The sequence below is a fragment of the Rhinoraja longicauda genome, unplaced genomic scaffold (assembly GCF_053455715.1).
Source record: "Rhinoraja longicauda isolate Sanriku21f unplaced genomic scaffold, sRhiLon1.1 Scf000324, whole genome shotgun sequence".
NCBI classification, from domain to species: Eukaryota; Metazoa; Chordata; class Chondrichthyes; order Rajiformes; family Arhynchobatidae; genus Rhinoraja; species Rhinoraja longicauda.
In genome coordinates this window covers 8,357-22,608 of record NW_027601542.1, presented here as the reverse complement: position 1 = coordinate 22,608, position 14,252 = coordinate 8,357, and the positions used below count along the sequence as shown (strand labels likewise).

The 14,252-nt window shown below is 42.9% G+C and overlaps 1 pseudogene; it reads right to left on the bottom strand.

The window, feature by feature from the left end:
* Positions 1-277: 277 nt before the first annotated feature.
* On the bottom strand, positions 278-14,050 carry LOC144590790 (galactose-specific lectin nattectin-like; annotated as a pseudogene).
* Positions 14,051-14,252: the final 202 nt, after the last annotated feature.

The following is a 14,252-nucleotide window of genomic DNA, read 5'->3' as shown; positions in this document are numbered from 1 at the left end:
GGCCGAAGGACAAGAGTTCATTTTGCAAAGTGTGTGTCTCGCCTTCTCCTCAGCGCAGCACTGAGTGCAGAGGTGGGGAGGAAGCAACAGTGGGACAGGAAGGCTGCGAGAAACTGGACTCACACAGCACCAAACACACAGCTCATGATGCAGTTCTCTTTATTATTGGCTGAGAAGCTAAGTGAGTACAGTCACCACAGACAGTGAGAGTGGCTATAAAGAAATCAAAGCACTGGATCCACTGCTGGAAAGGATGAGTGGACCATTCTGGAGTCTTCTAAGCACAATCCACTTTTTAGGAACAAACAAAATCAAGTTTTGTCTCACAGGACAAATCATTCCAGACTCCCTTTCCTAGAAACATGAAAAGAGAAAAGCATTTTCCTGTTAGTCCACAAGCAAAATCCTGCAGGTCCTGGAAATGTGAAATAAAGTCTGGAAATACCCAATAGGTCAGGCAGCATTTGTGGAGAGGAAATAGAAAGGTAATTGAGGGGAATCTTAACACGGTTCCTCTCTCCGCAGATGCTGCCTGACCTGCTGTGTGTTTCCATCATTTTCTGTTTTCCGTTTGGTCAAAATGTTTCATTATTTGAATCAGATCTGGAATCTGTGGAGCTGGATCAGAAACAGACCACTCGGCCCATGGATCCGTGCAACTGTTGCTGCTCCTCACCAGCCTCCCCCCTCCCTTCATCTGACCCCATCAACACATCCGTCTGTTCCTTTCTCCATCTACCTCTCCCTTAAGTACATCTGTGCTCTCTGCCTCGATTACGTGCTCCTGAGCTCCACCTGCCCGCAACGCCCACGTCAAGATGATTTTCTCTCTTCTCTCTTTGATTTTAAAACAGTTTAAGAATAAGGGGTAGGCCATTTAGAACGGAGATGAGGAAAACCTTTTTCAGCCAGAGAGTTGTGAATCTGTGGAATTCTCTGCCTCAGAAGGCAGTGGAGGCAATTTCTCTGAATGCTTTCAAGAGAGAGCTAGATAGAGCTCTTAAGGATAGCGGAGTCAGGGTGTATGGGGAGAAGGCAGGAACGGGGTACTGATTGAGAATGATCAGCCATGATCACATTGAATGGCGGTGCTGGCTCGAAGGGCCGAATGGCCATCTCCTGCACCTATTGTCTATTGATTTAACGGTGGCTATTTTACATTTATGACCAGGAAATCTGGTTTCACACTCGAGGAAACATCCTCTCGACATCCCCCTACAAATCCTTCACAGTGAGATCGGCCCCTGGCTGGTCCCCCCTCAATCTTCTCTCTTGTGGAGAACAAGCCTCAGCCTGTTGGATCCTCACTGCCGCTCTGTTTTGTGACAGTTCACTGCTCCACTGCCTCTCAGTTTGTTGTCAAACAGTGACATGGAACGGTTCACACGACAGCATGTCCATTCTAACCAGGATACACAGAGGTTGAGCATATTGTTTCTGTGTTTAATTCATTTAAAAATGAATCTCAGGACATTCCTTTCACTTCCTGTCTGTGTTCAGTTCTTTCTTTATGTGCCGTGTCACACTGTACCTTCCTCTAACTCCAGTGTTGCCCCCTTGTACATTCCTCCTGCACAGTTACACTCGGTGTCTGTTCCCCTGACTCCTGCATTACATCCCATACATCCTCCTCTCACTGCTGGGCAGTCAGTCCAGTTCTGCAGAGCACAGGACCCATGGGGTTGGTTCCCTCCCTCTGTGTAACAGCAGGTCTGTTGAGGTCACTTCCTGTTCAATACTGTGTCTGGAATCAACTTCCAACACAACAACATTTCTGTTATTGTTACACTTACCACGAAAGTTTCTTTCCACACAATCTTCGTCGCCTGAATGATTAGGTTCACCTGAAAGCCAGTGCCGGTAACTCTGTGAAGATCCATCGATCCATGTGAAAGTCCCTTCCTGTGTATAAAACAACGGTCATTCCCATTGGAATGCTGAGTAACAGTGCAGGGAGGAGCTGTACCTGAGCCATTAAGCTTTTATTACAAAGGTTCCTGATAATATAATTGTATGGATTTCCCTTATACTGTCTTTTCTTCAGCTTTAGGAACATATGGCTGATCATCTAAAATCAATACCCCATTCCTGCTTTTTCCCCATATCCCTTGATCCCTTTAGCCCCAAGAGCTAACTCTCTTTTGAAAACATCCAGTGAATTGGGCTTTAGAGAACTCATGTGAGTTATTTCAATTTAATTTCCCCAAATCTGTAAATTCTCATTGTCAGATTCCTTCTCAGCTGCTCTGTGACATCGCTCTGCACACCAGCCTCGCCCCGTGTCCTTTCCACATTTTGGGACCAAAACTAATTCAGTTTCAGGAGACGGATTAACTGGAACCCGACTGCGGAGAGGATCGGGCAGAATGAAGGGAAATGTTGAGGCCGGCACTGGTCAGGCATGATCGTATTGAAGGGCGGGGCAGGCTTGAGGGGCCGAGTGGCCTACTCCTGCTGCCATTTTCTCCTGTTTTGTCAGTGCATATTTTATATTGATACATTGATACAGTATTGACCCCTTTATAATGCTGACGTGTCATCGTTAACTTTACCTGGCATCTGTCGTTTAGGCCAATCCAAGCTTCAGGATTATCATTGCTCACTGCACCAATCACGTTGGCGATGAATGTGTTGTGTTCGCTCGAGGTCACAGTAGCCAGATGCCCGTAATGTGGTTGGTGATTGTAGAACGCCTGTAAACAAACAATATAGTTTATCTGTTGTAATGAATCAGTGTGTTCCATCCTCCCACAAACCTCCAAATAAATCATTCGAAGTGACGTTGAAAATTGGGGAACTTTATTCCCTGGATGTGGAGCTTCCCCCAAATCCCAATATTTCACCCACTGGTCCGAGCGATGGAAACCGGAGCCCACGGCTGCAGCGAAGCGCACCCTGGAACACAGGGACTCATCGCAGGCAATTCAACGACAGGCTGTGCTGTGAGTTCATGGGAATGAACCAGCAGAGGGCAATGTTCCCCAGGCCTCCCAGAACAACCACTGGTTTCAGGGACTTACCTCAGCTTCTGACCAGGTCCTTTTGTCACAGAAAAAAACGGTAACAGGATCTTAAGGCAGGAAAATAAAACCAGTTTTCATCACACTGCCCTTTCACTATGTGGCGCATTTCAAGGTCTTGCTGAGTCTCCTGCAGTCCCAAAGTATCGGTTGTTTCTGTCAGTTAAAGAGAATTCAGATTTCAACAAACTCACCGACCAATGGGGCTTTGTCAGCGAGTCCCATTTGTCTGCATTTGGCCCCTATCCTCTCATCCTTTCCTATACATAAATCTGTCAAAATGTCTCTAAAACATTGTAAATGTACCTGCCTGTACTACTTCCTCTGCCACCCTCATGGGGAATAACATGCCCTCCAGTTTTTTCTCCCCTACACTGTGATATCTATGTTCGATTGCTGCACCTTATTAATTTTTAACCACCCCCACTTTATAACTCAAGCCCACCAGATCTGGTAACACAATTTCCTAGTGGGGTCTCACCAACATCCCGTACAGCTGTAACATGGATGACAACTCCTTTAATCTTCGATGAGGGCAAGCGTGCCAAACACCTTCACCACCTGTAGCACGACTCTCACAGAGCTGTGTTGTTGTGCATTAACGTTTCTCTGTTCCACAACAACGCGAGAATTCTGTCACTTGAGTAAAATTAGATTTTTACCTTCATGACCCTCCCACTGGTCGCATGCCACATGCACACACACATACGCACCACATGGAATTAAAATCACTTTGACCACCTACTGATACACTCAGTGTGTGCACTGACATAACACCATGTGCACACTTCTTTCCTCATCTCCCCTCCCCCTGATCCCCTCCCTCAGTCCACCTTCCTCGGACACATTTGCATCACAAACACGTCAATGGTTTTCATGTGGTTGCAAAGTAATGAATTTGGAATTAAATGCGACCTTTAAACTGGCATGGGGATCGGCAAAATGAAAAAAAGAGGGGTGGCCAGGACAGTAAATGATGGGATAAAGTCAGAGGAGTGAAATGAACTTAGTTCATAAAATGGAAACACAGCATAACCATGATTATATAGGGGGGGGCGTGTCCAATGCTTGGCTGAGTAGGCATAACTTTTCAGCACTCCCGAAAACAAAGCCCTAAACTGCTAAAAAAAGATGAACTAAAGGAAATCAAGTACTTTAAATTAAATCAGAAAGTATACAGAAAGTATACAGAACGTACGGATGCCTTCCAAGAAAGAAAAAAGAGGAGTACAACGGCCACAGAAGCAAGGAAATCCAACAAAGGAATCAAGAAAAAAAATCGAAGGTAGGCCCACAGCTCTGTTGGAGCAGGGGACTGGATTTGGTGACCCCTCGGCAGGCGGTGAGTCTGGGGAGGGCTCCGGTACGAAGCTGGAGTCGGCTACTCCCAGCAAGCGCTCTTTGACTTGGGGCAAAATACGAGGGGGTCACCGTGAGTTACCAAAAAGGCCCACTGTTTGCCGAGAGGCTGCTGAAGTCGAGTCTGGACTTTCGGACACGAGTGATGATGAGGTAACGGGAGGCCCCACTAGCAGTGGAAGTGGAAATGAGGAAGAAGAAAATCAAGAAGATACAGAGACTAATATGAAAACGATGTTTCAAGAAATTATTAACAGGCTTAAGAAAATTGAAGGAGATAACAAATTAATGAGGAGAGATAACAAGAAATTGCATAAGACTTTGAAAAAATGGAGGAGAATTTTCAAACAGTGACAAATAAAGTGGATAATATACAAATGGAAAATGAAATGTTAAAATCTAGAGTGGAAAAAAATGAAGACAGTATTACTGCTGCAGCAATTGAAAGCAAAAAGACGGCGGAGAAGTTGGATGCCTTGGAAAACTATAGCAGGAGAAATAATGTTAAAATTGTTGGTTTGCCAGAGGGAGTGGAGGGGGAAGACCCAATTAACTTTTTTCAAGATTGGATAGTGACTACTCTGGGAATAGACAAACAAGGTCGGATGGAAATAGAAAGAGCACATAGGGCTCTAAGACCGAAACCCTCGGCTAATCAAAAGCCAAGATCTGTGTTGATTACATTTTTAAGATACCAAGATCGAGAATTGGTTTTCAAAACAGTCGGGAATAATATAAGAGAGGGAAAACCAATAGAACATGAAGGTACTAAAATAATCTTTTACCCAGACATCAGTAATGTCTTGTTGAGCAGAAAAAAAGAATTAAATAAGGCAAAATATATTCTATGGAAGAAGGGCCATAGGTTTATTTTACTGTATCCGGCTACTTTGAAGATTATGATCAACACTGAAGAAAATAATTTTTTTAAAGACTTTGTCAAAGCAGAAGAGTATGCGGAAGAATTGCCATCGAGAAATGCTTAAGAAGACTCATGAATGAATGATTATTAATAAGATCTGTATACTATAGAGGGGATTAATTGTATTAAGGATTGTTAATTTTTAGAAGTACTTGATACATCGGGGGGGGGGGGGTTGGAGAATGTGGATGCTCCACCATAATCATGGGCACAAGTGTGGTGCGGACCACACCTCGTATAATAGAGGGGGGTAATGTTGCTAATCTATTTATTAACAACATTAGAGGGAGGGTTTATTTCTCTATCTCTCTTTTTCCTTTTCTGTTTTTATACCTGGACTATGGAGGGGAGCATACTGAAATACGGCACAATGTAAATACTGGAAGAGGTATCAAGGTAAGGAAGAAGGAAAAAAAAAAAAAAAGGAATGAATGGATAACAAATTAAATTTTTTAAGCTATAATGTGAATGGGTTAAATGGACCGATAAAAAGGAAGAGAATTTTAACACAGATGAAAAAATTGGAAGTAGATATAGCTTTCTTGCAAGAAACACATCTAACGGAAAAAGAACATCAAAAGTTAAAGAGAGATTGGGTAGGAAGTATGGTCGCATCTTCTTTTAACTCAAAAGCAAGAGGGGTTGCTATCCTATTTAAGAAAACGCTACCAATTAAGATACAAAATATTGTAAGTGACCCAGTAGGTAGATTTGTAATGGTACATTGTCAAATTTTCTCAGAATTGTGGACCTTAATGAATATATATGCACAAAAATTTAGATGATGAGAAGTTTGTGCAGGGTACCTTTTTAAATCTGGCGGAAGCACATGATAATATATTGATAGGGGGAGATTTCAATTTTTGTTTAGATCCAGTAATGGATAGATCAACAAGGACAACGACAAGGACAAGAGCAGCGAAGACAACCTTGAATTTAATGGAAATTTTAAATTTAATAGATGTTTGGAGGAAAAGCCATCCCAGGGAAAGAGACTACTCCTTTTATTCCAATAGACATGATACATATTCAAGAATAGATCTATTTTTGATTTCAGCTCAATTAAGGGGTAGAATAATACAAATAGATTACAAGGCTAGATTGCTATCGGATCACTCACCATTACTAATGAAAATTACGATGCCAGATAAAGAACAGTCAGTGTATAGATGGAGACTCAACTCTTTACTATTGAAAAGGCAAGACTTTTGTGATTTTATTCGAGGACAAATTGGATTATTTTTGGAAACAAATTTAAATTCAGTTGATGATAAATTTATTGTATGGGATGCAATGAAGGCTTATTTGAGAGGCCAAATTATAAGCTACTCATCTAAGATAAAGAAAGATTATAGGAAGGAATCTGAAAGATTAGAAAAAGAAATCACCGTATTAGAAAAAGACTTACAGAAAGCTTCTTCAGATACGAAAAAAATACAACTTGCAAATAAAAAATTTCAATACAATACTTTACATACTTACAGAACAGAAAAACTAATATTACGAACTAACCAAAGATATTATGAATTAGGAGAAAGAGCGCACAAGGTATTAGCATGGCAACTGAAAGAAGAACAAATATTAAGAACAATAAATTCAATTAGAACAGATCAAAACATTATTACTTATAAACCTAGAGAAATCAATGAGGTATTTAAGCAATTCTACACTAATCTGTACCATTCTGAATCTGAAAAGGATGAAATTAAGATAAATAATTTTTTATCCAAGATACAATTACCAACAATCTCTAACGAGGAGCAGATGGGACTAAATGCCTCCTTTACTTTGAGAGAAGTGGAGGAAGTATTATATTCTTTACCAAGTAATAAATCTCCAGGGGAAGATGGTTTCCCGCCTGAGTTCTATAAAAAAATTAAAGATTTGTTGTTACCAGTATTTATGGAAGTGATACATCAAGCGGAAAAAACTTCTACATTACCAGAATCCTTCTCAATGGCAATTATAACCGTAATTCAAAAAAAAGGGAAAGACCCTTTAAATGCATCTTCTTATAGACCAATATCATTGTTGAATGCAGATTATAAAATAGTTGCTAAGCTTTTGGCAAGGAGATTGGCAGAATATTTACCGAAGCTGGTTAAAGAGGACCAAACTGGATTTGTCAAAAAAAGGAAAATATCTGATAATGTACCAAGATTTATAAATATTTTACATTTAGCACAGAAAAGAAAGGAATTGAGCGTAGCAGTTGCTTTAGATGTTGAAAAGGCGTTTGACAGGTGAGAATGGGATTTTTTATTTAAAGTATTAGAGAAGTACGGATTGGGAAATGGTTTCATTAACTGGGTAAAAGCTCTTTCTCAACAACCTAAAGCCAAAGTGGTGACAGATGGCCAATCTTCTCAATCATTTAATTTGGAAAGATCTAGTAGACAGGGATGTCCCTTGTCACCAGCTTTATTTGTATTGGCCATTGAACCTCTGGCAGAGCTAATAAGATCAGATTTAGACATTGAAGGATTTAAAGTTAATCAGGAAAATCACAAAATTACTTTATTTGCAGATGATGTTTTAATTTGTCTTACTAGACCATTGGAATCCTTAAGAAAATTATATTTCAGACTGGAAGAATATGGGAAAGTATCAGGATACAAAATTAATAAAGATAAAACTTGAAATAATGCCTCTTTTTTAAGGTAATTATGATCAATGTAAAAGAGAAAGTCAGTTTAAATGGCAAAAAGAAGGCATGAAGTACCTAGGGGTTAAAGTAGATAATAAGTTAAATAATCTGTATAAATTAAATTATAAACCACTAATTTAAAAAATAGATGAGGACTTGAAGAAATGGATGAATCTTCCAAATACATTGCTAGGGAGAGTGAACTGTATTAAGATGAATATTTTTCCGAGGTTGAACCAAGGTTTTAGTGAGGAAAAGTAGAGTTGGAGAGTAATACTGTGTGAAAATTAAAAACTGACTGAATATTTCTGCACAGAGGAAAATGGGAAAATATGTCTGCACACCCCTTGCAGAGTGAGAGAGAGAAATTATGTTAAGGAATAAGCAAACGACAGTGAAATTAAACAACTTTGTTTGTCTGTCTTCCTGGAAAGAAAGGAAAAGTCAAGTAAACAGAGAGGCCAATAGACGCAGATGGAAGGAGAAGGTGAAAGAAATGATCATCAGCTGAACACAACTATTGGAGAAATAAAGGTGCTGAATGGTAATAAATCCCCAGGGACTAATGACCTGCAACCCAAGGTGTGGGGAGTGGTGACCATGAAGATACCGATACCCTGGAGTGTGTCACAGGGACAAACCCATCAGTTTACAAACAGCATCAGTGATTTGGATGAAGGTACTGGGAGACGTGCATCAAGACAGCTGCTGACACAAAGCTGGTGGCAGAGGGAGTTGTGAGGAAGATGCAAAGAGACCTCACGGGGAATGAGACTGAATGAATGTGCAGATGGAATAAAGAGGCAAAAATATGAAATCATCAACTTTGTAATAAAAATGAGAAAAGGAGAATATTTTTTAAATGGAAAGTGGTCGGCAACATTTAGGATCAAAGGGACATGGATGTCCTTGCACGTGCAAGACTGAAAGTTAATCTGCAGATTAACATGGAGTTGCAGACAAACAACAGTAAACAGTTGATTATCAAATCACTCGTAACTCCATCCTCTTTCACTCCCCACCCCCAGGACTCACTCCCTCTGCACCATTGCCAGCACTCTGGCCATCCTCCCTCAAGCCTCCATCCTCACCCTCACAGCGGGCAAGTACACGGCACCCGTTGCATTGGACCAGTGCCTGCAGAACCTTCTCCTCTGCATCCCCTGGGTTCCTGACAGAGAGTCACATATCCCTCTTCCTGCAACACTGTTTTCCTGTGAAGCGTCACCGTGGAGAAATCTTTGTCTCCTGATGTGGAGGAGAGTCTCCAATTCACCTTCCAACTCAGCAGCTGTGAGATGAGTATCCCAGACAAGAGCCATTTCCTACCACATCCCGACCAGTCCCAATGTCTACAAATTCCCATGATCCACAGTCCCAACACAGTGCATTCATTCCTCACACCAATCTATTTCTAAAGCTCCTGGAATCAATGGACCTTACCTGTCACATCACTGGCAAGCAGTGCGGTCAGCACCAAAATCCACACCAGCATCAAGTTTTCTTCCTCGAAACTGAAACCCAAGAAAACGATTCATCATTAGTGTCAAGTTTCAGAGTGAAGGTGGGCATATCCTGCTTTTTTTTATATCAAAAAATACTTTATTCAAGTAATAAATATCCTTTACAAAACATCATTTTTTAAACAAACCCATCCGACATTTCCGGAGGTTACATATTCAATACAGGCATTTACTTAGACATTTACATACATTTACATACATATCCCTTATTTGGAGGGGCGTCTCTCTCCACCACACCCTGCCCCCCATGTCCAGCAGCGGAAGGACCCTAGACTGTGGTCCTCCTGCCGTTCCCACCTGTCTCTCTCCCAGCTCTCTGTGTGGATGAGGTTTCCAATGCTGCTGCATCTTATATACCTGTAGTTCTGGCATCTTGGAGGCTTTTGGAACCATTGGAATCAAATGCAATTGGCTGCAGCAATCTACATAAAACTCCTGCTGACCAATCACTGACCGACAGATTAGCACAAGATGAACAGGAAGCCATAGAAATGTCTTGTGAGCTCCAAGTGTGACTGGAGAATGTGGCACTGTATTTCAACGCTTTATTGTCCCAGTATCTGTTTATGATATGAGTCCAATTTATATTATCAATGGGGCCAATTAAGATGTAATATCCGGGCAAATATTTCATAAATAACTGATTATTTACACAGACCACTTCACTCGCTCCTATTTTCACTTTGTGGTGGGACTGATGGGTCAAATGACCATTTCTTTCTCTGGATTTTCTCTTGTTCCCCAATCACTTCAAATTCTAAAGGCAGACCAAGTGGTCTTTTGGACAATTGAAATCTTGAGTTGAAAACGTGGCCCAAAGACTGGTGTGAAAGAAGTGGGTTTGAATTTGTGGGACATTGGCACCAGTATTGGGGAAGGAGGGAACTGTACGGACGGGACGGACTCCACTTGAACCCGACTGGGACCAGCCTCCTGGCAAACCGTGTGACTAGGGCTGTGGATAGAGCTTGAAACTAAACAGTGACGCGTGGGGTCAGCAAATTGGAAGTGTAAGCCTGGCGTTAAACGGAAAGAGTGCAGGAAATGTTACGAAAGTCTCCCAAATTAATGGGATGGAAAGTTTAAGAAGGGGTAAGAGAGTAAGGTTGGTTAAAATCGGGACCGGTGTGAGAAGGGAGGTAAATACCGAATTAAAGGTGTATTTGAATACTAACCCAGTAGTATAAGAAACCAGGGAGAAGGTGCTTAGGAAGCTGAAAGGCGTGAAGGTGGATAAGTCACCTGGGCCGAATGGACTACATCCTTGGGCTCTGGAAGAGGTGGATTTAGAGGTTATGGAGGCATAGGTAGTGATGTTTCAGGAATCATTAGAGTCAGGAGTGGTCCCAGTTGATTGGAAAATTGCCAATACTATCCCAGCGCTTTATGTTTTACCTACTTTGTATCATTAGCTCTTACAGTACATTTCCTTCCCTCCTCCAGGTAATTAATGTAGTCAACAAATGAAGCCACTGGGAATCTGCACTCCCTGTCTGGGCCATTCTAAGAAAGTAGCACCATTCTTCCTCAGTCTCATTGGTGCCTTCTACCGCAATGGCTGTGCCCCACATCCTTTCAGCTGGATTCTCCGTGGTTTCAATGTCACATAGGGTCATAGAGTTTTATAGCGTTGAAACGGGCCCTTCAGCCCAACGTGCCCACACCGACCAACATGTCCCATCTACACTACTCCCACCTGCCTGCTTTTGGCCCATATCCATCTAAACATGTCCTATCCGTGTACGTATCTAATTTTTGTTAAACATTATGACTGTCCCTGTCTTAACTACCTCCACTGGCAGCTCGTTCCATACACCCACCACATTTATGCAAAAAAATTACCCCTCAGATTCCTAAAAAATCTTTTCCTATTTACCTAAAACCTATGTTCTCTGGTTCTCGATTCCCCTACTCTGGGCAAGAGACTCTGGACATCTGGAGGGGTGAGGGGTGGAAGAGAGGGTGCTGCACCAATGCAGGAGAGGTTTGGGCCCAACGGGTCCACTTGGTCTAGTAATACTCTAAATGTGGCCTCACCAATGTTCACAAGTTCACAAGTTATAGGAGTAGAATTAGGCCATTCAGCTCATCGAGTCTATTCTGCCATTCAATCATGGCTGATCTCTGCCTTGTAATCCCATTTTCCTGCCTTCTCCCAATAACCCTTGACACCCGTTCTAATCAAGAATGTGTCTATCTCGGCCTTAAAAATTTCCACAATGTCTTATATAACTGCAACAAGACCTTCCATCATCTATACTCAGTACTCTGACCGATGAAGGCCAACGCACCAATAGCCTCCATGACCACCCTCTCTACCTGTGACGTCACCATCAAGGAACTATGTACCTGCACTGCTAGATCCCTCTGCTCGACCACACTCTCCAGAGCCCTACCAGATTGTGTAGATTCTGCTCATGTTAGACTTCCCAAAATGCAACACCTCACATTTATCTGTATTAAATTCCATCAACCATTCCTCAGACCACCTGGCCAACCAATCAAGACCCTGCTGCAATTTTTGACATACATCTTCACTATCTGCATTACCACCCACTTCTGTATCATCTGCAAACTTGCTAATCTTGCCATGTATGTTCTCATCCAAATCATTGATATAGAGGACAAACAGCAATGGGCCAGCACCACACCTTGAGGCACACCAGTAGTCATAGCCTTTAAGTCGGAGAAGCAACCTTCAACCATATGCACAGTCCAACAATAAGAAGCAATAAAAATAAAGCAATAACGCACACAATCACAAAACCAACACAAAACAAAAAAGAAACATCCATCACAGTGAGTCTCCTCCAGTCACCTCCTCACTGATTGATAGTGATCAGCCATGATCGCATTGAATGGCGGTGCTGGCTCGAAGGGCTGAATGGCCTACTCCTGCACCTATTGTCTATTGTCTATTGTCTAAGGCTTTGATAACAACCTGTCCCTAAATACCACTTGGTACTTTTGACCCATCACCCACACCACTAAACGTCATGGGAATCCCTCCACAAATTAACAGGTACATAATTACTGGAGACAACTAAAGTATTCTTGCCTTCTCATTGGCAAAGTGACATCTATCAATGCGCATAAGATAGACACGAGGAACTGCAGATGCTGGAACCTTGAGCAAAACGTGCTGGAGTAACTCAGCAGGTCAGGCAGCAATTGGAAAACATGGATATGCGATGTTTAGGATCGGGACTGATTAGTTTTGTTCGGAGATACGGCATGGAAACAAACACTTCGGCCCCACCGAGAAACGTGCCGACCAACGACCACCCACGTTCAGGGAGATGTGGAACCCAATTCCTCTCTTCATCAATGTTGTTTAGGGTCTTGTCATTCATTAACTGGATGCTTTCCCCTTATGTTCAACCTCCAAATGTGCAACACATGACACTTGCCCAGATTAAATGCCACCTGCCATTTCCATGCCCAAATCCTGCTCTGTCCATGGCTGCAACTCCCCCTATTTTGGTGTGATCTGCAAATGTATTAACCAATCCATCTATATTACCACCATATCTGCTCCCAAGATGAGACTTTCCATTCTAGGTCATCCGAGGTGTCCACATCCCTTAGTAAACGTGGTTTCCCTAATTCTATCATTCTCTCATTCGTGCCATTGTTCTACGCTTGCACCCCTCCCCCCAGACGGGACAAGGATAAAGTTCCCCTGGTCCTCACCTTTCACCCTACCAGTCTCCACATTCAACACACCTTCCTCTGACACCTCCAACATGATCCCTCCACCAGTCACATCTTCCCATCTTCACCCCTATATCGTTTCTGCAGAGATGGCTCCCTCTGCAACTCTTTGGTTCACTCCTCCCTTGCCACCCTCACCACCCCCTCCCCATGAATTCCCTGCAACCGCAAGAGAGGTAACACCTGTCCCTATGCCTCCTCCCTCACCTCCATCCAGGCACCTCAGCAGTCCATACAGCTGAGACAGAGGTTCACATTCACCTCCTCTATTGCATCCACTGTTCCTGATGTGGCCTCATGTACATCAGCGAGACCAAGCGTAGACTTGGCAACCGTTTCGCTGAACACTTGCGCTCGGTACGTCAAAGCCTACTGGATCTCCCAGTTACTAACTATTTAAACTCCCCATCCCATTATCATACTGACCATTCTCATCTGGGCCACCTCCACTGCCAGAGTGAGGCTGCACGCAAATTGGAGGAACAACACCATATGTTCCACTTGGATAGTTTACAAACCAATGGCATGAACATTGAATTCAACAATTTTAGTTAACCTCTAACTGATCTCACCACACCCCTCCACCTTCACCCCCACAACCCCCCTTTCCCCTCCCCTCCCCCCGTTTGTGGAGCACCTGGACTCCCACCTCTATCTCCCTCCCCCCCCCCCCTATTTTCCTTCCTTTGGGTTCACAATTCCTATTTACTACTTTCACTACACAATTTGCTACTTTCACAACACACTTTGCTACACAATTTGCTGCTTTCACTGCTCAATTAGCATCTTTCCTCCCTCTGGCTTCACAGTTTGCAACTTGCCACATGGGGCAGAGTGGGTGAGGTGGTGAGGCACAGCAGACCATGGTGCCACAGCAGACCAGGCTCACTCACCATGGAGCTGGGAAACCCCTCCCCAACAGACAAGCCACCAAGCCCTGCTGTGCTCGCCCCCAACGGCTGGAGGGGATAGTGAAGAGACGGCGGGAACTGACACAAGGAAACAAAAAGCCGGTAAGCGAAACCGATGTCTTCCACCCTCCACCCCATGCGCTCAAATCACTATGA